Consider the following 25,028-nt stretch of genomic DNA (forward strand, 5'->3'; position numbering starts at 1 on the left):
CTTATGAGTCAGTTCTTTTGAATCTACAGCGAGAAACATACAGTGAAGCCAGATTCCAAAATAAATGATTCTTATGGGTCAGTTCGAATGACTGTCATGAGTCGGTTCTTCTGAATCTATGAGGTGAAAATCAACTAGTGCTGTCCGATTGGCAAACTAATGGCTCATTTCAGGTGGTTCTTTTCACTGAATCAAAAATGTACTGAACCGCTAAGTCATTAATTTCATCAAGTCCGATTGCAAACGAACCAAGAACTGTGTGCTTATGGCTTGTGAGACAAAGTAATTACTCAATGATTGTTGATATGAAAATGTATGCATTATGAGTTTTGTTGTAATTACGTTTTTTTTTTTTTTTTAAAGAATTAAATATCTTCATTAAAATATATGAAACGATACGCTAAGGGCCGTAAACCCAACAAAAATTGCTCCTTCTCAAACATACTACAAGTATTTTTAATGGAGCCATTAAGGAACTGGAATCAATAAGCAGAATCAGAGTTGGAAGCAAAATCAATTCCCATCTCAACTGATGATTAAAGAAAGCATTAGAAACAGACCCAGTGCAACAATCCATGAAGCTGCCCGTCTTCTAGTGTTGCTACAACACTTTTTATACAGAGCTGGTGACTGTAAGCTAAACTTCATAAGAAGAGTCACACAGCAGAAGATGAAGGGAACTCATGAATTGTTAACAGAATGAGATTCGTCCAACCTTTATGATGTTCTTACAATGAAGATGGATGTGTTGGATGGATGTGAGCTTTTAGGAATCATTTGCTATAAATAATCAATTCCTTACAATTTTTATCTGAAGCATTGGTGTCAATTTACAATTTACAAGAATGGCAGAAAAATGTGTTTAATTTTATTAAAATAATTGATTAACAGTTTTTGCTTTGAATCTTTAATTAAACCTTATATCTGACATCACAAAATAAATCTTGAATTTAAAGCCAAGCCATCTTCATCTTACTAATGAAAAGTGTTTAATGGCAGCTGAATACTGACTAATTCATCAAGTTCTTTTATTTTGTTTATGATTTAAACACCTTTTGTGCCTCATGCATTCAAGGCAACATCTTTTCTGACACCAATGCTTCAGATAAAAATTGTAAGGAATTGATTATTTATAGCAAATGATTCCTAAAAGCTCATTGTCAAAGTGCATTTGTCAAACACATCCATCTTCATTGTAAGAACATCATAAAGGTTGGACGAATCTCATTCTGTTAACAATTCATGAGTTCCCTTCATCTTCTGCTGTGTGACTCTTCTTATGAAGTTTAGCTTACAGTCACCAGCTCTGTATAAAAAGTGCTGTAGCAACACTAGAAGACAGGCAGCTTCATGGATGTGAGCGTGAAGGAGGTGATTTCCTCGCTGTGTGACACTCGGTGCAGTGACGGCTCGGATGCGCTGCGGTTGATTTTGGGCAGTGAGTGCTGCAGCAACTCTATTGAATCTACACAAAAATACAGCAGAGACAAAGAGGCAGGACAGTGAAACAGGTCAGTCTAACTGTAAAAGTGAAAAAAAAAACTTGTGAATTTTCTGAAAAACATACTTTTTCAAACTCGTCCTAGACTGTTTGTCCGAATCATCTAGGAGGCACGCACGATACAATGTTATTCACAGAATTTTGATAAACTATATCGTTTTTCAATGACGCTTTAACTAATTCGATCAAAGAAAGTGCAAAATGTAATTTGAGGATGTATCTCCATAATGTTTTGAGGGATTGGGACAAAACTTGGTACATGCCATGTCAAGCGTTTTGTTACGCTGCCACCTACTGGTTACTGAGATATGAAAAAAGCAAATTTGTGCTTATAACTTCTGAACAGTTTGTCATAAAATCATTAAATTGGTCTAATTATATTCAGTAGGGCAATATGTAAAATTCCTATGTCGCCCCTTTTGAACGCTGGCCATTTTGAATTTTCAGAAAAACTACTTTTTCAAACTGGTTTTGTGTTTGATTTGCACAAAAATTGGCCTGCAATATCTAGAGGTGCTTTCGACAAAAAGTTATTCATCTAGAGGTACTCACGACAAAAAAAAATTCACAGAATCTTGATAAACCATACCGTTTTGAATGGCTCTTCAACAAATTGGACAAAGAGCATGCCAAAATGGACATGAGGGTATATCTCTGTAATGCTTTAGCATCTTCATATCAAAGTTATTATTTGTGGTAAGCACCATGACTCGAGTGTGCCTGCTGAGTTTCGGAACAGTGCCACCTAGTGGTTACGAAATATGAAAAGGCACATTTTTGCTTATAACTTCTGAACAGTTTGTCATAAAATCATCAAATTCTCATTAGATTCAGTGGGGTATAGCGAGTCCAACGATATGAAAAATTCCTATGTCAGCCATTTTGAATTTAGACATGAAATGCTGTATTTTACCAAAGACTTGACGTGACATTACGAAACTCAGTATGTGTCTGTCACCATGCACTGACGGGACTCAAAACGTTGAGACATCGCCACCTTGTGGTAAAAAATTATAATGCTATTTCTAAAAATGCTAATAGCTATTGGCTCATTTTGCCTACTGTCATGATACTGGTCTTGATAAATTCTGTGGTTCATGACGAGAACAATGATCCCAATTATGTCATGATCGAGCAAACTTCCTGTCCGCTATTTTTAAATGTTTGAAAAGCTACTTTTTCTAACTCCTCCTAGAGTGTTTGTCCGATTTGCACAAAAGTTGGCCTGCATCATCTAGAGGCACTCACAACAAAAATGTATTCACCGAATTTTGATAAGCCATACCGCTTTCGAATGCGCTTTAAATTGATGAAGAACGCATAAAATTGTACTTGAGGCTGCATCTACGCAACACTTTGAGGGATTGAGACAAAACTTGGTACGTGTCATCACCATTTGGCCCTGAGGTTAACTGAAGCACTGCCTGCTGGCCAGGAGATAGAAAAATACCTATTTTGGCTTATAACTCTTAAACGATTTCCTGCATGATAACCATCATGCCCAGATACTATCTGAGCAGTTTCAGAACAGTGCCACATACTGGTTTAAAATTCTAGGAAATAGCTATTTTAGTTATTTTTTTAAATAAATGGGTTTTTATGATGGAAAGGTTACTTTTTCTAACTCCTCATACACTGTTCATCGGACAAAAACATGTCACAAAGCTTCTTTTGCTGCTCATGGTGCCGATAATTGTCTTTACCCAGGTATCGCTGCTTGCGGCTATATTTCTTCTTCTTTTTCCACTATTGAGTCTATGGCAGCCCATAGAACCGCTTATGGAAGGTTATTAAATTTGGCACACAGATAGAGAACCATCTGATCTGTTACTATAGCAAATTTGGTATCTCTACCTCAAATCCTCTAGCGCCACCAACTGCCCAAATTTGCAAATGTGTTTATGTTAATAACTTATGAACCGTGAGTTCTGTAAACTAAATAATTTTTTCCTCTGATTCCTTGGCTCAAGACGCTTCGGTTGCCCCCTATGATGTTATTTTACGCCATGAAAATGTTTCCGCCATTTTGAATTTCAAACTTGTCCTAGGCCGTTTGTCCAATTTACACGAGAATTGGCCTGCATCATCTAGGGGCACTCACGACATGAATTTATTCACATAATTTTGATAAACCATACTGTTTTCGAATGGAACTTCAACGAATTTGATAAAGATCATGCAACATTTAACTTGAGTCTGTATCTCTGCAACGCTTTTAGGGATTGGGATGAAACTCGCACGTGTCATCACCATTAGGACCTGATGTTACCAGCAGCATTTTGGTGCAGTGCCCCTACTGGTCACGAGATATGAAAAAGCTTATTTTTAATTATAACTTCTGAAGAGTTTGTCTTAAAATCATCAAACATGTCTCATTAGATTCTGTCGGGCATAGCGAGTCTAGAAAACAACTTGTGCATTTTTTCAAACCTCAAACCTGAAATGTTCTGCATGCACACTATATTTCCTTAGATACCCCCTAAAAAAAATTTAGACTGAGACCCCTAAAAGTGGAACTTGACCATTACATTAGGACTTAAGTTTTAAGTCAAAGGAACAAGAATGTGCAAAATGTTTATATGTACATGTACCTTGTAATGTGCTTGTCACGATCCCTTGTTGTCTGTCCCGTGTTTTCTGTTTCACTCAGCACTTCACACTCCATGTCACGTTCCTTGTGGTCCGGCCCGTGTTTTCACCAGTCCCTGTCTAAGAAAACTCAATTCCCACAATTCCTGGCCTCTCTCACTGCCTGCACTCTTCATTGTTCTCACCTGTGTCTCGTTTAGTCTTCATTGTGTTTGTGTATTTAACCCTGTTTGTTTCTCCATTCCCCTTCGGTCTTTGATGTATGTGGATGCCTGTTTCCCGTCGATGTTACCCTGCCTGTTCTATCTTCGTGATGCCTTCCGTGTTTTTGTTTTACTGTTTCCCATTGTGGATGTTTTCTTTCACGCCATGTCACGTTCCTTGTGGTATGCCCCGTGTTTCACTGTCTGTGTATAAATCTCAATTCCTGGCCTCTCTCACTGCCTGCACTCTTCATTGTTCTCACCTGTGTCTCGTTTAGTCTTCATTGTGTTTGTGTATTTAACCCTGTTTGTTTCTCCATTCCCCTGTCAGTCTTTGATGTATGTGGATGCCTGTTTCGCGTCGATGTTACCCCGCCTGTTCTATCTTCGTACGCCTTCCGTGTTTTTGTTTTACTGTTTCCCATTGTGGATGTTTTCTTTGTTTGTGTGTTTTCGTGTTGCCCCGTTGTTCCAATAAAGTATCGCTGCAGTTAGATCCTTGTCTCTTGTCTGCCTTCACCTACAACCGTGACAGAAAGACCGACCAAATAATGGATCTAGCAGCGGTTTTCATCGAACTGGCCCGGGCAAATTTTACCGTCCGCGTGTACTCACGACTCTTCTCCACGGTCGCCATCCACACCAGGTTCGATGACGACGCCCTGAAGACCATCTACTGGGTCGGGTTACCATCATCCCGGTGGAGAGAGGCGCCGGAACCCGGAGAGCACCCGTGGAGGGAGTACGTGAGTCTCGTTCTGAGGAAACTCGCGACCGAGGAACCACCCCTCTTGATTCCGGCTTTCGAGCCTGAGCCCATGCCTACCCTGATCGATGAGCCAGCACTGCCAAATTCTTCCGCCCGAGGAGGAGGAGGAGAAGGAAAGCCTCCGCCTCCAGCTCACGTCTGCCACGGTCAGCGAGCCAGCACCCACGCCTGCCACGGTCAGCGAGCCAGCGCCACGCCTGCCACGGTCAGCGAGCCAGCTCCACACCTGCCACGGTCAGCGAGCCAGCCCACGCCTGCCACGGTCAGCGAGCCAGCGCCACGCCTGCCATGGTCAGCGAGCCTGAGCCCACGCCAGCCATGGTCAGCGATCCAGCATTGCCAGCCTCGACCGTCCCAGAGCCAGCGCTGTAGTCTCGACCGTCCCAGAGCCAGCACCTGTAGCCTTGACCGTCCCAGAGCCAGCGCCTGTAGCCTCGACCGCCCCTGAGCCAGTGCCTGTAGCCTCGACCGTCCCTGAGCCAGTGCCTGTAGCCTCGACCATCCCTGAGCCAGCACCAGTAGCCTCGACCGCCCAAGAGCCAGGCCAGCAGCCATGACCATCCAAGGGCCAGCCAGCAGCCATGACCATCCAAGAGCCAGCGCAGCAGCCATGACCACCCAAGAGCCAGCCAGCAGCCATGACCACCCAAGAGCCAGCGCCAGCAGCCATGACCACCCAAGAGCCAGTGCCAGCAGCCATGACCACCCAAGAGCCAGCGCCAGCAGCCATGACCGCCAAGAGCCAGCGCCAGCAGCCATGACCGGCCCAAGGGCCAGCCCCTCGAGCCTTCCAGGGCTCTGCCTCTTGAGCCTTCCAGGGCTCCACCTCTCGAGCCTTCCAGGGCTTCGCCTCTCAAGCCTCTCAAGCCTTCCACGGCTCCACCTCTCAAGCCTCTCGAGCCTTCCAGGGCTCCGCCTCTCGAGCCTCCCAGGGCTCCGCTCCTCATGTCACTCGAGTCTTCCAGGGCTCCGCCTCTCGAGCCTTCCAGGGCTCCGCCTCTCAAGCCTCTCGAGCCTTCCAGGGCTCCGCCTCTTGAGCTTCCCGAGCCTCCCAGGGCTTCGCCCCTCAAGTCACTCGAGTCTTCTAGGGCTCCGCCTCTCAAGCCTCTCGAGCCTTCCAGGGCTCCGCCTCTCAAGCCTCTCGAGCCTTCCAGGGCTCTACCTCCAGAGCCTCCTACGGCTCCACCTCCCGAGCCTCCTACGGCTCTGCTCCCAGAGACTCCAGAGCTTTCTAGGGCTCCGCCTCTCGAGCCTCCTATGACTCCACCTCTCGAGCCTCCTACGGCTCCGTCTCCCGAGCCTCCCACGGCTCTGCTCCCAGAGACTCCAGAGCTTTCTAGGGCTCCGCCTCTCAGAGCATCCTACTGGCTCCACCTATCGAGCCTCCTACTGGCTCTGCCTCACGAGCCTCCTACGGCTCTGCTCCCAGAGACTCCAGAGCCTCCTACGGCTCCGCCTCCCAAGCCTCCTACGGCTCTGCCTCCCGAGCCTCCTACGGCTCCGCCCCAGAGACTCCCGGGCCTCCTACGGCTCCGCCTCCCGAGCCTCCCACTGGCTCCACCTCCCGAGCCTCCCTGGCTCCGCCTCCAGAGCCTTCCAGGTCTCCGCCCCTAAAGCCTCCTCACGGCCCCTTCCTCGGCTCTGCCTCCTGAGCCTTCCTCGGCTCCCCTCCTGAGCCTTCCTCAGCTGTCGCCTCCTGAGCCTCCTTGGCTCCACCTCCAGAGCCTTCCAGGTCTCCGCCCCTAAAGCCTCCTACGGCGCCCCTTCCTCGGCTCTGCCTCCTGAGCCTTCCTTGGCTCCTCCTCCTGAGCCTTCCTCAGCTCTGCCTCCTGAGCCTCCTTGGCTCCACCTCCAGAGCCTTCCAGGTCTCCGCCCCTAAAGCCTCCTACGGCGCCCCTTCCTCGGCTCCGCCTCCTGAGCATCCAGAGCCTCCCTCAGCTTCGTCTCCAGAGCCCCTCTCAGCTCTGCCCCGGACCTGTCCCTGTCCTGGGGCCGCCTCCGGGCCTCCTGGACCTGTCCCTGTCCGGTGGCTGCCTCCCAGGCCTCCTAGACCCGTCCCTGTCTTGTGGCCGCCTCCCAGGCCTCTTGAACCTGTCCTGAGGCCGCCTCCCAGGCCTCCTGGGCCTGTCCCTGTCCGGTGGCCGTCTCCCAGGCCTCCTAGACCTGTCCCTGTCTTGTGGCTGCCTCCCAGGCCTCCTGAACGTGTCCCTGTCCTGTGGCCACCTCCCAGGCCTCCTGGACCTGTCTCTGCCCCTTGGACTGTCCTCTTGCCCTCTGTGCCCCCCGGACTTCCTGTCTGCTCCATGTGCTCCCCTTGGACTGCCTCCTTGCCCTTGTGCCTCCTTAGTCTGTCTTTGTGTCCCTTGTGGCCCCTTTGGTCTGTCTGTTTGCCCCTTATGTACCTTCTTTGTTTGCTAGGACCCCCTTCACTTCTTGGATGATTTTGTTTGTTTTCTTTTTGTTTGTCTAGAATCCGATCCTTTTGAGGGGGGGTTATGTCACGATCCCTTGTTGTCTGTCCCATGTTTTCTGTTTCACTCAGCACTTCACACTCCATGTCACGTTCCTTGTGGACCGGCCCGTGTTTTCACCAGACTCTGTCTAAGAAAACTCAATTCCCACAATTCCTGGCCTCTCTCACTGCCTGCACTCTTCATTGTTCTCACCTGTGTCTCGTTTAGTCTTCATTGTGTTTGTGTATTTAACCCTGTTTGTTTCTCCATTCCCCTGTCGGTCTTTGATGTATGTGGATGCCTGTTTCCGTCGATGTTACCCCGCCTGTTCTATCTTCATATGCCTTCCGTGTTTTTGTTTTACTGTTCCCTGTTTCCTACTGTTGGATGTTTTCTTTGTTCGTGTGTTTTCGTGTTGCCCGTTGTTCCAATAAAGTATTGCTGCAGTTAGATCCTTGTCTCTTGTCTGCCTTCACCTACAACCGTGACAGTGCTCTAGAGATTAGTTTTTGTAGCTAGGACCATCCTGAGCTGAGATATTGAGGTTTCCGTAAACAGCTGTATAACTGAAATGTGTCATGTGCCATGACACAAAGATGGCTGTTGTGATTAAACCAAGTAAAATTAAAATAAAAAAATACTTTGTTGTGTATTACAATCATAATCAGTATATATGTGTGTGACAAATTTTAAACAATGTATGCCTGCTAACAAATGATGAATGATGTGTGTAACTAACTAGAAAATATATGTTAAAACCAAAAACGCTAAAAGGATAAGTGGTAATAAGGTGTGATAAACTGCAGCTGCATTTCTGACACAGGAAATATGGGGAACCTAGAAAATGTTTCTACATTGGAAATTCTTTAAGCAAGGAACTGATAAGAGTGAACCAATGGGAGGCAAAACCAGTAATCCCATGGCAGCAAAAACGAAACAACGGAATAAATGAAACTTATCTCTTAGAATATTGGAGATGTCCCTGCGGCAGAAATAAGCCAATCAAAAGAGTAAAAAACTGAGAACAAAGGAATACACCATGGGTCAGAAATGTAGAAAAGAAGGGAACACAGGAGAAACGGGGTCTTTTTGAGTGGAGCTTCACGGGTGATGCAGACAGGATCCCCAGCTGGGGAAATGGTTTCTGTACTTATTCTATCTTGTTAATAAATACAATTTTTACTTTTAAAAACTTGACTTCGTCTCCTCAAAAAAGAAAATTACATTTTGCCTCAATAAAAAATTATGAAAATTAAAATGGTCAAGCAGCCCATACTGGACCACTTGTGATGGACGGACTATTATGATGTTTTGTTTTTTAAAGTGGTGGACAGAGTTTTAATGTAAATTCCAACATCTCTTTGAAAAATCGACTGCAGATAATGCTGGCTGTTCCAGTAAAGACTAATTCATGTTTGTATTTGCATTTCATCCCATCGTGTTTATTTGCACTTGCAAAAGAAAAATAAATTAGCGTTTTATGTTGGTTAGAAAAGAATACAAGCACAACATTTTGTGATTTGAGCAGAGTGAAGAGGATTGATACATTTTGTGTGTTGTTCGGACACCGCAGCCCGTGTTTCACTAAATATTTTCTGCAGGGACTAATGAAATTACATAATGTAAAAAGGCTTTCCATATTTTTATTTCAAGAGTGTAATACAGGATTAAATGCGCACTAATTCCACCAGTTGTGTTGTATTTTTCCTAGTATTTTAATAAATTTCTTCTAATAATCCCAGATACAGACAAGCTCCAATTCTACATCATCTTTTGATATTTCCTCCAATAGCAATTATGTGAAATTAAACCGTAAACTGGCCAATTTCAAAGCACTGATTCAATTTCTCTATTGTACACAAATGTGGGGACATCTGGGGTGAAAGGTATGCATTATGGGTGTGAAGCCATTATCTGTATCTGTTCATATAACAAAATTATCTGTATCAGTCTCTGTATTTGGATAGAGTCGGGAGTGGAATGGGCTTAAACCGAAGTGCGTCAAAACTAAATGAAATGGCCATTTTAAGTGTTACTCTTACATTTATAGATTCTATTAATTAAATATGCCTTGTATATGCCTTTAAATAATAATAGCATAATATTTAAAAAACAATAATATTTTGTTATTATTTTTTTCTTACCAGATGAAGCTGAATTTGTAGGCTACATTAACTGTGGAATATGTAGTGGTTTCTCCAGGTATTTCAGATATTAATATCTGCATGAAACGGGATTTTTGTTTGTCTGTACATGCATAACAATTGGGGCTGTCGATTTAACACGTTAATTCAGTGCGATTCATTATATAAAATGGTAGTGGCGTAGTGGGCCATTTTCAGATGATGGAGGCAATTGTGCTCTTTGGGACCTTCAATGCTGCAGACATTTTTCTGTACCCTTCCCCTGATCTGTGCCTCGATATAATCCTGTCTCGGAGGTCTACAGACAATTCCTTGGACTCATGGCTTGGTTTGTGCTCTGACATGCACTGTTAACTGTGGGACCTTATATAGACAGGTGTGTGCCTTTCCAAATCATGTCCAATCAACTGAATTTACCACAGGTGGACTCCAATCAAGTTGCAGAAACATCTCAAGGATGATCAGTGGAAACAGGATGCACCTAAGCTCAATATTGAGTGTCAGGGCAAAGGCTGTGAATACTTATGTACATGTGATTTTGAAAAGATTTCAAACAAACTTCTTTCACATTGTCATTATGGGGTATTGTTTGTAGAATTTTGAGGAAAATAATGATTTTAATCCATTTTGGAATAAGGCTGTAACATAACAAAATGTGGAAAAAGTGAAGCGCTGTGAATACTTTCCGGATGCACTGTAAATTGCGGTGTTACAGTAATGACAATCATCATAAGAAACAATAAGAATAGTAAAGGTAAGACGTCTGGACAAGGTAAGGTACAGTACCAAGAACTGGGAGGTAAAATGTGTTTAATTGTCCTGCAAATTATGTCACAAAGCAAAACAACTTAATGGTCTTAAATGTAGGCTTTATTTCCTTATTGCAAAATATGCTTACTTATTGATTTTTAATGGGGTTAAATAACAAGTAATATTTCACATAATTTCCCCAAAATTATGTGGAAACTTTTAAGACACTTAAAAATGTATGAATTTAATTTCAACAATATCATTCAATATCATTAATATCAACAAAATATCAAAGCACTTAACCGATTATTTAGCTTATTCCTTGAATTAAAAGGTTGTAGTATCACCCATAATGCAATGCTGTGATGGCATCCAAAAAAGAAATGTAAATGCCAGACAAAAGTAATGGTTATATTTATGATCTTGGGTATGATTTTTATACAATACATAGTCCATATAATAATTAATTTTATAGAGAACAAATAGTAGCATAAACCTTGAGCGTGACATCACATCCTGTCCGTAGCGGTGTCTGATGTAATTTTAGCATCCTTAAAGCCTAGTGTGACTGCGGCTTTAGTGGTCATTAGTATATAAAATATTTGACTGCAGAATACCACCACTGACAAATAAAAATTGTATTCCTGAGGGCCATGTAATAACTTGTGAAAATTGCTGTAAAGTAGGGCTGCAACGAACAATTATTTTGATAAAAGATTCATCTAACAATTATTAGAACGATTATTCCACTATACGGCGATTATTGCAACGATTAATCATAAGCTCTTAACCGTTTATTCAGCTTGTCCCCCGACTTAAATGGTTGTATGCTTACTAACATGCTTACTAACAATAATGAGGACAAAATGATCTATAAAAAATACCTCTAAATTACATTTACTGAATGACTGGAAAAAAACTTTAAATAAGTTTAATTCAGTAAATAATTAAATGCCAAAAAATCCTATTGTTATCAACTGTTTTTGTCTTGTTTTCCATTAAAAATATAAAATTAATTCTTAAAACAAGAAGCATTTCCTTGAGAAGCAACATATAAGATGTTTAGAATTGTTTTCAGAGAATGTAGCTTGAACATAAGAGTATTTTGTATATAAGTGTATTTTGTGAGTGCAGTAAAGACAAAATATTCTTATATTCACGATCTATTCTCTAAAAGCAAGTCTCAATATCTTATATGCTGCTGCTCAGGTGAATATTTGTTGTTTTAAGGAGTCTTATGTTATTTTAAAATATTTCATATTATATTCAGCATTCTCAGAAAACAAATTCTTCTTCTGCATTATAGCTGCTAAAATAAATGCACATTGTTTTAAAGGAGTTTTAGATATTTATATTGGAAAACAAGGCAAAAACGTATTTTGTTGCAGTGTATAATGGGGCGAAGACTAACCTCTCACCTTGCTGTTAACTTCTTTCCATTTTTAACTTTCTCTTCTTAATAGAGCTGCCTATTGCCGATTTCCTTCACACTGCAACACATATGTATTTTGATTCACTATGTCACGGGCCATCACGTTATAATCTAGTTGTAGCGAGTGCATGTGAGGGATGAGTGTCTCTGTGAGAGAGTGTGCATCAACGGTGCAATTTCAATCTCTCCCCTTAGATCGGGACACTTAAAGCGACTTCATGAAGCGTTTAATAAAGGATGCATTAAAGATATAACAGCGGGTGTTTCCTTAAAGATGCTCAACATGCAAGTTTTGCTTAAGTGGAATGGCAGCTCCGGCTTCACTTTATTCCACTAGAGTGCTTCTGTATTTATTTTATATATACTTACACTACTACATTCACCTTAAGCTGTTTGGAAAGTTTGGAGTGCGTCTGGACTGTGAGCTGTCTCTTCTTCCTCTTCTCAATCAGATGTAAGCTGCGGTCGGTGCTCCTCTCATGCGCCATTATTAGTTTCAAATGATCTCATGTTATGTTAAATTAAATCAAACAACTATTCGACAAATACGTTTTTGGTGACAATGTTTTATTTTTTATCGATATCGTCAACTAAACTTTTCAGCCCTAGTCATCTGCAAATACATCATCACATAACTTAGTATACTTGTTAGTATAACAATCCTTAGTGATTTTTAGTAGATTTATGAAGTTGGTTCTCAAGTTCACACAGGTGTCCTAGCAAAGTGTTACCTTAACATCAACAATGGATGTTTGTTGACCTCTGTATTATTTGCTCATTGATTTTATGTCATGTCTGTCCAGTTACGTCATATGTCAAAGGCAAACTGATGTACCTGTGGAAAAAGAGGCCTCTCGTCTTTGGTCTTGTTGATGCAGTCGGCCACCAGTCTCTTCATGGCTTTAGGACAGCTCTTATAAAGCTTACTGAGATCTGGAGACAGATACCCCAGACCTACCATGAAAATTGAGACTTTGAGATTTTTAGAAATATTCATATTCTGCAATATACTTTGCTACTGATGATAACACAGCAGATATGAAGTACTAATGTCTCTTATTTGTAGGACAATGGCAGGCCCTTTCGACATTTAATCCTGCATGATATGAATTACAAATATATATATAATTACATTTTTACTAGTTAATATGATAATTCTTAAGATCAGCAAAATAATTTCTACAAGTGAAAATGCACATTTCGTTCTCAGTAATCAGGTTTGCACTAGGAAAAAGATATAACTTTTTCTAGATATTAAATTAATTCATTACTTATGGAAATAATAATTCTTGATATCATACAATAAAACGGAATTGCAACTACTAAAAGCTGTAATTTCTAATTACGGTAACTCACACATGGGCAATTTACGTCCCACGGGCCTCCACATGGTTTAAACTGGCCCAAGGCTCATTTATTCTAAAAAATGTTTTTTTATTCATTGGATATTTGAGTTATCTTGCATTGGGACCTAACGCATCTACACTAGCATTTAACATGTTCAAGGTTGCTAGATATGAGATGCCAATCCCAATTAGAGATTTATGCTTGAGTAAATTTAAAAGATGGATGGAAGAGGAACGGCAGCAGTATTTTGGAGAAAAGTCTTTCTTACTGGTTAAAATCACCTTAAATCACGTTTAATACAACCTTTTAAGTTGGGGCACAAGCTGAATAATCGGTTAGGAGCTTATGATTAATCATTAAAATAGTCGAATAATCGTTCTAATAATTGTTAGATTAATTGATTATCAAAATAATTGTTAGTTGCAGCCCTACTTTCATTTAATAAACACAAGGAAGAATGAAATTCAATAATTGTTTATATTATATTTCATACACAATAATACATAGTAGATTATTAAAAAGCATTATTTACCTTCAAATGTTTTTACTGTGCAAAGCAACTTCACTGACATATTTTTAAAACCCCAGTTAAACATTGCATAATAATAAATTATTACTGTGACACATCAGGTTGATTATAATAATATAATGCTGAATTATCGTTATTAAATTGATTATTAGATTTGCATTAAACAAAAGTCATTTATTTCTGTCCTGTTTACTTCACCTGCACCTGGGTCTTTTATTTTAACAACTGAAAGTGCTGTCAGTATTTACTTCACCTGCACCTGGGGCTTTTATTTTGACAAAAAAGTGCTGTCATATTTACTTCACCTCAACTTGTAGCTTTTATTTTGTCACCGAAAGTGCTGTTATATTTACTTCACCTCCACCTGGGGCTTTTATTTTGTCACCGAAAGTGCTATCATATTTACTTCACCTCCACATGGAGTTTTTATTTTGACACCGAAAGTGCTGTCATATTTATTTCACCTCCACGTGGGGCTTTTATTTTGTCTCCGAAAGTGCTGTTAAATTTAATTCATCTTCACCTGTGGCTTTTATTTTGACACAGAAAAGGCGATGTGTATTTGACAGTTTACAATATTCCATGTTTCCTGAAATGTAATTTTTTCCTTTTCTGTTATTCTGAGCTGTGTTTGTAGATTTGTATAATAACTTGTAGCGGTTACTAATGTTTGGAATTGCTTGAATGCTTGAACCTGCATTATTTTGATTTCACAATGCACGTGAACTGATCAGAGTCTGAGAGCACTGCCATGCGTGTGCACACAGTTCAGTGCTTCAATATTTTATTCTGAATCACACACAGACCATGTTTATCTTTCTTTAAATCACAGCCTTTTGTGGCTTAATAATCACATATGACCAACTCATTATTTTGATTAATTGTGCAGACTTGAACGACTTTGAATTGAGTCTACTGATGCACTCTTTATGAAACTTAATGGCCAAATGAAAGCACATTAAAATCATTGCGATATTCACAATATTGCTCAATTTTACAACATCAGCAAAAGTATTTAGATTATATTGTTAATATTCTATATAACTTCAAAAATATTTCACATTAATAATTCTAGATATCTGTAATTGTTTTGAACAGGAGTGAATGATAAATCATTATGGAAAATTACTTATCAAAATTATAATTTTTGAAAACAAGAATGCATTTTTGTGAATAATGAGGTCATTTTTATATAAAAAATATTTTCACATAACATTCCTTTGTTGATCTTAAGAATTGCATTTTAACAAGAGAAAATTTTGTTGAATTTTAGATATCTATAATTCATATTATCGCAAGCCCTTTCGACATTTAATTATGTGCAGGATATTAATTCATTTTCACAATATTCACTTTTAATTTGTTCACAGGCTGATGATGGTTTCAGAGACTTTCTTATTCTCTCAAATAATCAATACTGGCTGAAAAGTCCAGATCACATTTCACACTAAAATCAAAGAGGAAAATACACACACAATGCACAATATATTTCACATGAAGAAACAAAGCCTATTTAAAGAATTTTGAAGATTGTTTTGCATTTTACATGCGTAACCTAGACGTTCCCCGTCTGTCGCTCACTTCAACGTTGTGCGAAGACGCGACACTAGGGGTCTAATTTAAATCACGCCATGCGCTGAGCCGTGTAAGTGCACTGCTGACACAAGAGCGGGCAAGTATTTCACGTGCAAAGGCGACCAGTTGTGTCAGACTGCACGTACCCATCCCCAATGCCCCATAAAAGTCGTCGGAATCCTTCTGGTTACCCTAAACAGGGGAACAAGGCGACGTTTGCAAACCTGGAAACAGGCCAAGCCTAACTGGGCCTCTTTTCACTCTATGTTTCTCGCATAGAGCCAAAGGGCTGGGGCCCTTACACGCATCGTGGGAAGGGGTCTTACCCAGTTTCTTATTCTTTCAGGGGGAAAAGACCCTCATGGAGACCACACCTGCCCAGGAAGGGGGAGGTAAAAGGGGCTAAATACATCACATGGGCCACTCAGGTCACATGTGGAAAATTGGCGTGGAGGTAGATCCAGCATCAAGGAGGGGGAAGTTGCTACAACACGGTGACTGGAGGGCAGCTGGAACTGCCTAAGGGAGATGCGGGTCCACTAGTAAGGGGACCGTACCAAGGAAAATACACACAGGAGGAGTCCACGCAGGAGTCCCGATCTGTGGAGCACCTACTCCAATACAGGGTAGATTTGAGTACCCGCAGTGGATTGGGTTGGCAAATTCCTCTGCTGAATTGCGGACCAATAGGGCTAGGGAGGAGTCATCCAGAGATCTGAATGAATGGGATCTCCTGGGAGAGAAAGCGCACAATTTTACCACGGCCGAGGGAAAGGGCGCTAGGTTGAAGCGTTCCATCCGACCAGTCTGTCAGCGTGTTACCAAGTTCTACCGCTCGGACCTGAGAAAAACACGCTGCTCTACATATGTCTGCCAGGGGGTGCCTCTGGCCAGTGCTCACGAGGACGCAACACTCCTTCTTGAGTGTGCTCGGGCCCGCAGGGGGGGGGGGGGCACGGCCTGGGTGTTATAGGCCAGTGAAATGGCGTCCACCACCCAGTGGGAAAGCCTCTGTTTGGAGACAGCGTTCCCTTTCCGCTGTCCACCAAAGCAGACAAAGAGCTGCTCAGAGCATCTAAAGCTCTGCGTGTGGTCCAAGTAGGTACGCAAAGCATGTACCGGACACAGCAACGAAGGGGCTGGGTCTGCCTCCTACCGGGGCAGTGCTTGCAGGTTCACTACCTGGTCTCTGAAGGGCGTGGTAGGAACCTTGGCACGTAGCCCGGACGCGGTCTTAGGATTACATGTGTGTCTGCCGGACCAAACTCCAGGCAAGTGTCGCTGACAGAGAACGCTTGCAGGTCCCCGACCCTCTTGATGGAGGCGAGCGCGATCAACAGGGCAGTCTTTAGAGAGAGGGCCAACTGATTCTAGCGGCTCGAAGGGGGGTCTCTGAAGAGGACGACTGAGGACGACTGAGAGATCCCAGGAGGGGAACAAGCTTGGCCGGCAAGGATTTAACCTCCGGGCACCTCTTAGGAACCTGATGATTAAGTCGTGCTTGCGTTGTGGTGGGCCGCGGTAGCAGCAACATACACCTTCAAGGTGGAAGGGGACAGCCTCCCCTCCAGCCTCTCCTGCAGGAGACTATACATTTTCTTTACATACTCTGAATCCTGGCTGGCAAGTATGAAAACAGTCCCACTAATAAAATATGTACATGTTTATATAAAATAGCATGTCAACTAATGAAAACTAAATGACTTACTCGTCCGAAATTGCTGGGTCAAGTCACTCTTCAAAATACAAACGTTCATCGGAGTACCGCTCTTCTTCTGAGGAAAATGTTAACTCTTCTTCACTATCCAGGAGATTCCCGCCTGTGTATCGTGCTATCTTTCAAAAGTGCAGAAAAGTGAATGAACTTGTTGCTTTTAAGGCACAGTCGGGGGTGTTTACCATTTGATTTGAACGTCTCAGTACATTAGCATATGAATAGCGCCCTCTGCCCGTGGGTGTGATCACATTAGGGATAATTAGCTGAGCCAGGAAAACTGTACATTTCATACATATTACATTGCAGGAGAATATTTGTTTTAAAAATCCAGATAATTGTTTTGTGGAAAAATCCAGCAGGACGCGCCAGCGTGTCCGTCAACCCCAGAGCGTTAAATGCGGCCTCTCTGCTAGTTGATCAAAAAAGAATACATCAATGCTGACATGTATGAACAAATATGAACACACACACAGACAGACACACACACACACACACGGCAGGGGTTCATCCCACTGCATAGTGTGGAGACTCTAGAGCCCAGATTAGTTTACACATCTAAATTTAGCGGTGAGACTCTGCAACGCACGCACGCACACACACACACACACACACATACAGGTACATATATACACTAACAATACATTTCAAGTACTTTAATGACTGCCTCTTCCGATTCATTATTCATAAAAATAGTGCAACAGTATGTTCATTAAACATGAGTAACTGGGTCTTCACTAGTGTCATGTTATCAAATACATTCACATTTTGCACATTTAATCTGGGAAAATAACAGGTTAGACCATCCCCTTAGAAACGACTTGAGAAATTTCTAAATGTCGGTTATATTGCTGCTATGCCTCAGATTTAATAGTTATTGAATATTAAAGTACAACTTTTTCTTTTCAAGTGTGTGTTTATTTCTCGCACGTGTCACCTGATCTCTGTTGGCGATCTGCGAGTAGGGCAGCTCTCCGGTCATCAGTTCAAACAGCATAATGCTGTATGAATATACGTCTGACTGGAAACTGTACGGATTGTTGTCCTGCATTCGGATCACTTCAGGAGACTGAGAGGTGACAAGCACAAACATGGGTGAAGCATAGTGACTGATGCTCAGTCCAAATGATATGAAACAGGTCAAATGTGAGATGTTTAGATGCTGACCATCCAGAGAATTGATCCTGAGGGCTGCTCCACCTGTTGAGATCCACTCCACCTAGCCTTCACTGTGGCCAGTCCAAAATCTCCAATCTTCACTGTCAATCCTTCATGTAAGAAGATGTCTGTGCTTGAGTTAGTGTCAATGCCCACTTGGCCCCTTCAGCTCTGCTGCAAGTGTTGGCTGCCGCCTGAAATTTTTCGACACCCAAATTTAAAGGCTCACCTTAAACACATCCTGTGGAATAATTGCAAAATATAGGACTTATTTTACAGAAGACCATTCAAATAACAAAAAGGTTCCAATAATTCATAAAAAACATTGTATAAGATGGCAATCATATGATGAACATACATTTTTAAGCCTGTAATTCAGGCTCTGTTTGCTCTTTGTCTGTGCTAAAAGTGTAAATTCATTCCACTAGATGGAAGCAAATACTAGAATTTTTTTTTTTCCTCTATCCATCACAATATACAGATGTGAAATGCAGGTGACGCTCTAACGCAGCTGATCATTCGCCAAGTGCTCGCCCATAGACATTGTCTATTTTGTGATCCCACACATCTTCACCACTGTTCCATCCAATATCTCGGCCTCAGAGAGGACTAGAAGCTTTGTGACATGGCAGTTTTTCACCTTGTTATTTTAAGTAGCATAAATGCAAATATGGAGATGGAGTTCTGTGAAAAGTTCTAGATGCTAAGCTTGCAAACGGTCCCACATATGACTTTTTAACATGTTGGTGTAAATTTATTACACACTACTTGCCCCGCTGATAGGTCACAGATTTTAAAGGGTTAAACAGGAAAAGACCATTTGACTGACATGTAAAGTGGCCAACACATGGGCTACTATAAAATTGATCATTATACAATAATAGACTTACACAAATAGTGTAGATTCCTGGTCAGAATCAAAAAAAAAAAAAAAACATTATTTCATTTAACGTTAACTCTGAACGCAAACCAGAATATACAGTTGTGCTCGATATCCTGCTTCCTTTGCTACTAATATCTCTTGAACATCTTTCAAATATTTTTATAGGTCAAAAAAATGGCAAACCTTTTCTCAAATCCAGAGGCACTCATTGTAGCAGCTTTGGATATTTGAAAGCTCTTGGCTTTTTGTGCTTCAGATAGTTTGTGAAGAACTGTGCAACTACAGCAAAATTGCTAAACTGTCGACTTTGCCTTCAGACCTAAATTCAAGTAAATTAGATATCTCATAAGGATACTGTTTGATTTCATGTCGCGGTGGATGATACTCTTTGCATGTAGATAGCTGAAAGAGGGAATACAACATGCTAAAAAATTTTGTGACAAAGGATAAAGTCATGCACATTTACAGCAGAATAATCCAAGAATCCCAGGATTTGAGATGCGTTGACTCACTCCATGCCCTGAGCTGTCTGTCTGGCGATATCAATCAGTTGAATCATCTGGAAGTTTGTCTCCTGCACGTGAAGGTGTTTGTAGAGACTGCTGCCTTCACACCACTGTGTCACAATGGCTAGATTGTCTTTCGTCATATAGCCCATGAACAAAAGGATGTTGACATGTCAGGTTTTTCTATTGCCAGCAAGAAGCCAAGAGGACACAATGCAAATGCATCAAATACAAACTTGCTACATATATAGCACAGCTTAGGCCTGAAACATACTCTACGCAAGTATGTGCTCAATTTTGTGCATCAGTGAGTTGTGTCAGAACCTAAATGTGTCAGAACCCAATTCATTATGAAATGCTAGTACACTTTGCATTCTCAATGTTGCCACAAGAGGCAGCAGAAGCCTTCTTCAACAGTAAGGGGAGAAATCGCTAAAAATGAATTGCGACTGGTATTTACACATGCTGTCTGCGTTGTTTTGCGCCTGATTCACAAATTAAATTATGCAGATCAGGTAATGGTGCAAACACGCCCACAAAATCTGTGCTGAATGCAGTTTTTAAAGCACAATTCTCATCTTGCAGGCCAATTCTGAGCGCTAATCATCTTTTTAACCTGCTGAAAGTGCGTATTTAGTGAATTTGCAATTTTGTCATGACAAAGCAACAATTTGAAGAGAATACTTCTGATGAGGTTAATTAAACTGTTGTTGTCCAAGCATTTGCATTCATTTTCATGTATGTATGTATGTTTCTGGCCTTAGTGGGCATTGTATGCTCTTGTGCAAGTTCTGGATTCCCATATAATCAAATTTAAGAATAAGTCTCAAGTATACTGCCCTAAAAGTATCTTACAAAGTGGGATGAGAGATTCATTAACTATGGATATTAAAGCCTCACCTTAGAACTGCCACCTCATTGCGGAAGGCCTGAAACTGCTCAGGCCGGGTTGGTAACTTTTAATATCTTCACAGCCACGTCACCTAAAACATATCTTAGTGTAAGTTTACAAGTCATAACCTATCAATTGCAAAACACTAGTGCTACATCATAGTGACTGCTAGATAACAGATTATACTGAAGCAGAACTAAACTGCAGTCTACAGGGTTAAGCCTAAAGCATTTCGGTTAGACGCTAACGCTAGGCATATGTGAACAATTGGCGTGATGCTAATTTCATCATCAGAAGAGAGCTCGAGCAATAAACACGTGCAGCATGATATTTCTAAACACTTTAAATGTGCCGTATGCACATGCACAAGGTGACAACACTCACAGTTGAGCCACTGCTTTCAGGAAGAAGTGCAAAAGATGATGTATACGCAGTAAACAACTGGAGATGAAGGTGGATCAACAACAGTGGATGAGCACTTTAAGAGCGTGTGTGTGAGGAGGTCAGGAAGTACATTTGTATAGCATATGTATAACTCGAGTCTGAAGGACTATAAAAACATCTTTATTGGTCTAAACTCCTGTAAGAAGTAGTTCAGTATCTCATAGCAGTCGTAGCATGCATGTGCCAACTGCCTGTATATGCACACACAGTCATAAGGAGTATACATTGAAAGGCTGAGCGTTCGACTGCACGCATACGCTAAGCGTTTGTGTCAAAACCAAAGTATACTTGGGCCTTAAACTGATGCTTACCATGCCACTTCCCTTTGTATACATTCCCAAATGAGCCAGAGCCGATCCTGCACTGCAACATGACCTCAGTAGCTTCAATCTCCCAGTAATAACTCGATTCTCTTTTATCCCTCGGCCACAAAAAATAATAAGGGACGTTAGCAGTTTGCCAAGCCACAAGTTATTCATAATTTAAGATATTTCAAGTACAGTCAAGTTGCCCTTAAAAGTACATACTACATGCTACAAACACAAAGTAGCTACCTGCATTGAATATATTTAAGGGGGGAAATCTCTTTTTAAATGAATTAAAATATTTGAATCCAATTATTAGATGATATACATCAGATGATTTTGCAACCAGACTGGCATTTATGTGGCAATTAGGGTGACCATATTAAACAGCACTTGAAAAGATACAGTTACATATACAATCAATAAAACAAGAAACCATCAACCAAAGAGAATGAGCACATAGCTTCACAGAGCTTATGATTTTGACTTTGTCCTGTGTGTTGAGGGACAGGGCACACTCTCTTTGGGCCAGCACGGGTCTTTTGTTCTGGTTCCAGCCTGTAGGGCTTTGATATGGTGAACTGCCAGCTGAAAGTCCGTTTAAAAATAACATGATCCCATTTCATGGCATTAATGAACTATAGCAAAATAATTTCTCATGGAATTCACATGGATGTTGTTTCAGTGATTAATTCTTACCAGAGCAGTGACCACGTATGGCGCCCTAGAGTAAAAAGAGAACAGAAAATAAGAAACAACACACAACTGCTAAACAATGTTTTAAGCCAAGTGCACACTGAAAGACACGAGCCTGCATGCACATTACCTACTCTTCTGTTCTCTTCAGACAGAAGCATTTCATTTTAGCCTATATGTTTATTGAGCCTACATCACAACATGTTTCAAGTGGAATTCTCAGTTCTGTTAGAGGAGTATTTGTATTAGCTGAGCCTCAGATGTGCTGTTTGATCTGTCATTGCATTTTGATATCAGGCACGATCAAGAAGTTCAGTTAATATCTTGAGACAGAGAGCTGATAAACCATCTATAACAGAACAAATGGATGAAAGTACAGAGAGAGCAGCAGATAATCTTCATGAATGATGTGACTGAGGAAGAGACGGTCTGCAGCAGGATTCTCATATGTGTTTTTTGAAAGTAAAGCGGTTCTGTGCTCTGATATGCTGTTACCTCAAACTGGCTGCTGTCCACAGTCGTTGTGGTGCTTTTCACGATGTTTGGTGTGGAGGTGGAGCGCAGTCTCTGGGTCAGCTCTGCTCCGGTTTTAGCACTGATGTAATAAAAAATGTGAGGGGATAAATATCTGTATACTGAGTTAATGAAAACATATGTCAAATGGAAACACAGACTACATGATTCAAACCTCTGTTCTGGCAATGTTCTCAAAAGAGTAACTTAGTAAAGTATCACTATTACTTGCTCATACTGATTTGAACAAACCCCAAACTTACTTAATTATACTTTGCCAGTGTTCAATTTCACAGTTTTTGTTATTTTGATCAATTTAAATGTCCTTTAAAAGTAGTCAATATTTTCTCATATCATATTCATTAATTTTAGTCAATTTTACCCTAACCAAAAATGGCACGTAATTTTAGTCAAAATAAATAACACATATTAGATAACAATAATGTGCAAAATGAAAAAAACATGTATCAAACTGTAACTGTTATGAAGTGCGAGAGGAGGCAGAGGCAGACGAGGAGTTTGGATCTACGTGAGGGTTTTATTGAAGACAAAGTGAAAACAAACAAGACTGGAACAAAGGAAATAACCACGATGGGTAAAACGAAACTAGAACACGAAACACTGGAACTGGGAATACACGGCTGGAATGAACACGGGAAGGCAGGCATGGGAGCGAACATCAGAACACAGGAACATCAGCGACATCACACCAGTTGAGACAGAGTAGACCTTCCAGAAACATCAAAACAGTGGGAACATGAACATTCACCCATGGTTCGTCCCTTCACGCCTGCCTTGGTCAAGGAGCCAGTGCTGCCAACTTCGTCCGCCCGGAGGAAGAGGAGGAGAAGAAAGGCTTCCGCTTCCCAGCCTACGCCAGCCATGGTCAGCAAGCCAGCGCCTACGCCAGCCACGGTCAGCGAGCCAGCGCCTGCAGCCCCCACGGTCAGCGAGCCAGCGCCTGCAGCCCCTACCGTCAGCGAGCCAGCGCCTGCAGCCCCTACCATCCCTGAGCCAGCCCTGTAGCCTCGACCGCCCCTGAGCCAGCCTGTAGCCTCGACCGTCCCAGAGCCAGTGCCTGTAGCCACCTCCTGAGCCTTCCACGGCTCCGCTTCTAGAGCCTCCTATGGCGCCACCTCCCTCGGCTCCGCCTCCAGAGCCTTCCAGGCCTCCGCCTCTAGAGCCTCCTACGGCACCACCTCCCTCGGCTCCGCCTCCAGAGCCTTCCAGGCCTCCGCCTCTAGAGCCTCCTACGGTGCCACCTGCCTCATCTCCGCCTCCAGAGCCTTCCAGGCCTCCGCCTCTAGAGCCTCCTACGGCGCCACCTCCCTCGGCTCCTCCTCCAGAGCCTTCCAGGCCTCCGCCTCCTGTGCCTTCCTCGGCTCCGCCTCCTGAGCCTCCAGAGCCTCCCTCAGCTCCGCCTCTTGAGCCTCCCATGGCTGTCCTGTGGCCGCCTCCCAGGCCTCCTGAACCTGTCCCTGCCCCTTGGACTGCCTTCTTGCCCTCTGTGCCCCCTTGGACTGTCTCTGTGCCCCTTGGACTGCCCGCCTGCCCTCTGTGCCCCCTTGGACTGTCTGGTTTCCCGTGTGTTCTCCGTGGTCTGCCAGTCCCCCCATTCCTTGGACGATTTATATATTTTTTTTTGTGTGTATGTTTTAGTGGTGAGGATCGCCTGGAATCCGATCCTTTGAGGGGGGTTATGTTACGATCCCTGGTTGTCTGCCCCGTGTTTTCCGTGGTCACCGCCACCATGTTCCACTCTGTCATTGTGCGCACCTGATTCTCGCTTGTATCCTCATGTGTCTGTGTATTTAAACCCTGCCTGTTCCTCCATTACCTTGTCGCTCGTTGTCTCTACTGTTGTGATGTCGCTGATGTTTCCCGTGTTCTGATGTTCGCCCCATGCTTATCTTCCGTGTTCATTCCAGCCGTGTATTCCCAGTTCCAGTGTTTCGTGTTTTTAGTTTCGTTTTACCCATCGTGGTTATTTCCTTTGTTCCAGTCTTGTTTGTTTTCACTCTTGTCAAATAAAACCCGCACGTAGATCCAACCTCCTCGCCTGCCTTCATCTGCACTCATAACAGTAACAGACCAAACTTTAACCAAATATTCAAATATTGAAGAAAAATAACTTAATAATATTTTAAACCAAAAAAGGGGCTTTAATTATAGGGCCTATTTTAAGGAAACAGCATATTCACAAAGCAAGTTACACATTCTGACTTGCACCTATCAGTTCACATTCACCCGTTCATTGGCTTCATTTCCTGTGCATCATTTTTCAATAATTCAACTGTCCGGAGTCAATTATTCCACTTATATCACAGTTACCACACCTTAAGACATTGTTCAGGGTTTTGTCGCAAGACGTTTTCTGGTTTTCGTTCCTAAAAACACTTTTGTAAGTGACACTACTTTCTTCCGCTATGGATTCAGCATATTGTTTTGATACAGCCTGAGCTTAAATCGAATACGCCTCTTTATGGCTAATAATGGAGGATTGGGCTGCTGTTATGGACTTATTTTTTGTTTGTGCACTGGAAGCTTCTGTCACCAAGACAAATTCCTTGTATTGTAAGCATACTTGGCAATAAAGCTCATTCTTGGAGTAAAGGCGGTTTTACA

The 25,028-nt window shown here is 42.2% G+C and overlaps 1 pseudogene; it reads right to left on the reverse strand.

Moving 5' to 3' along the window:
* Nucleotides 1-1,331: 1,331 nt before the first annotated feature.
* The window catches only part of LOC127629285 (RAF proto-oncogene serine/threonine-protein kinase-like), a 31,629-nt pseudogene continuing 7,932 nt past the window's right edge, over nt 1,332-25,028 (reverse strand).

Source organism: Xyrauchen texanus, chromosome 35 (assembly GCF_025860055.1).
Source record: "Xyrauchen texanus isolate HMW12.3.18 chromosome 35, RBS_HiC_50CHRs, whole genome shotgun sequence".
NCBI classification, from domain to species: Eukaryota; Metazoa; Chordata; class Actinopteri; order Cypriniformes; family Catostomidae; genus Xyrauchen; species Xyrauchen texanus.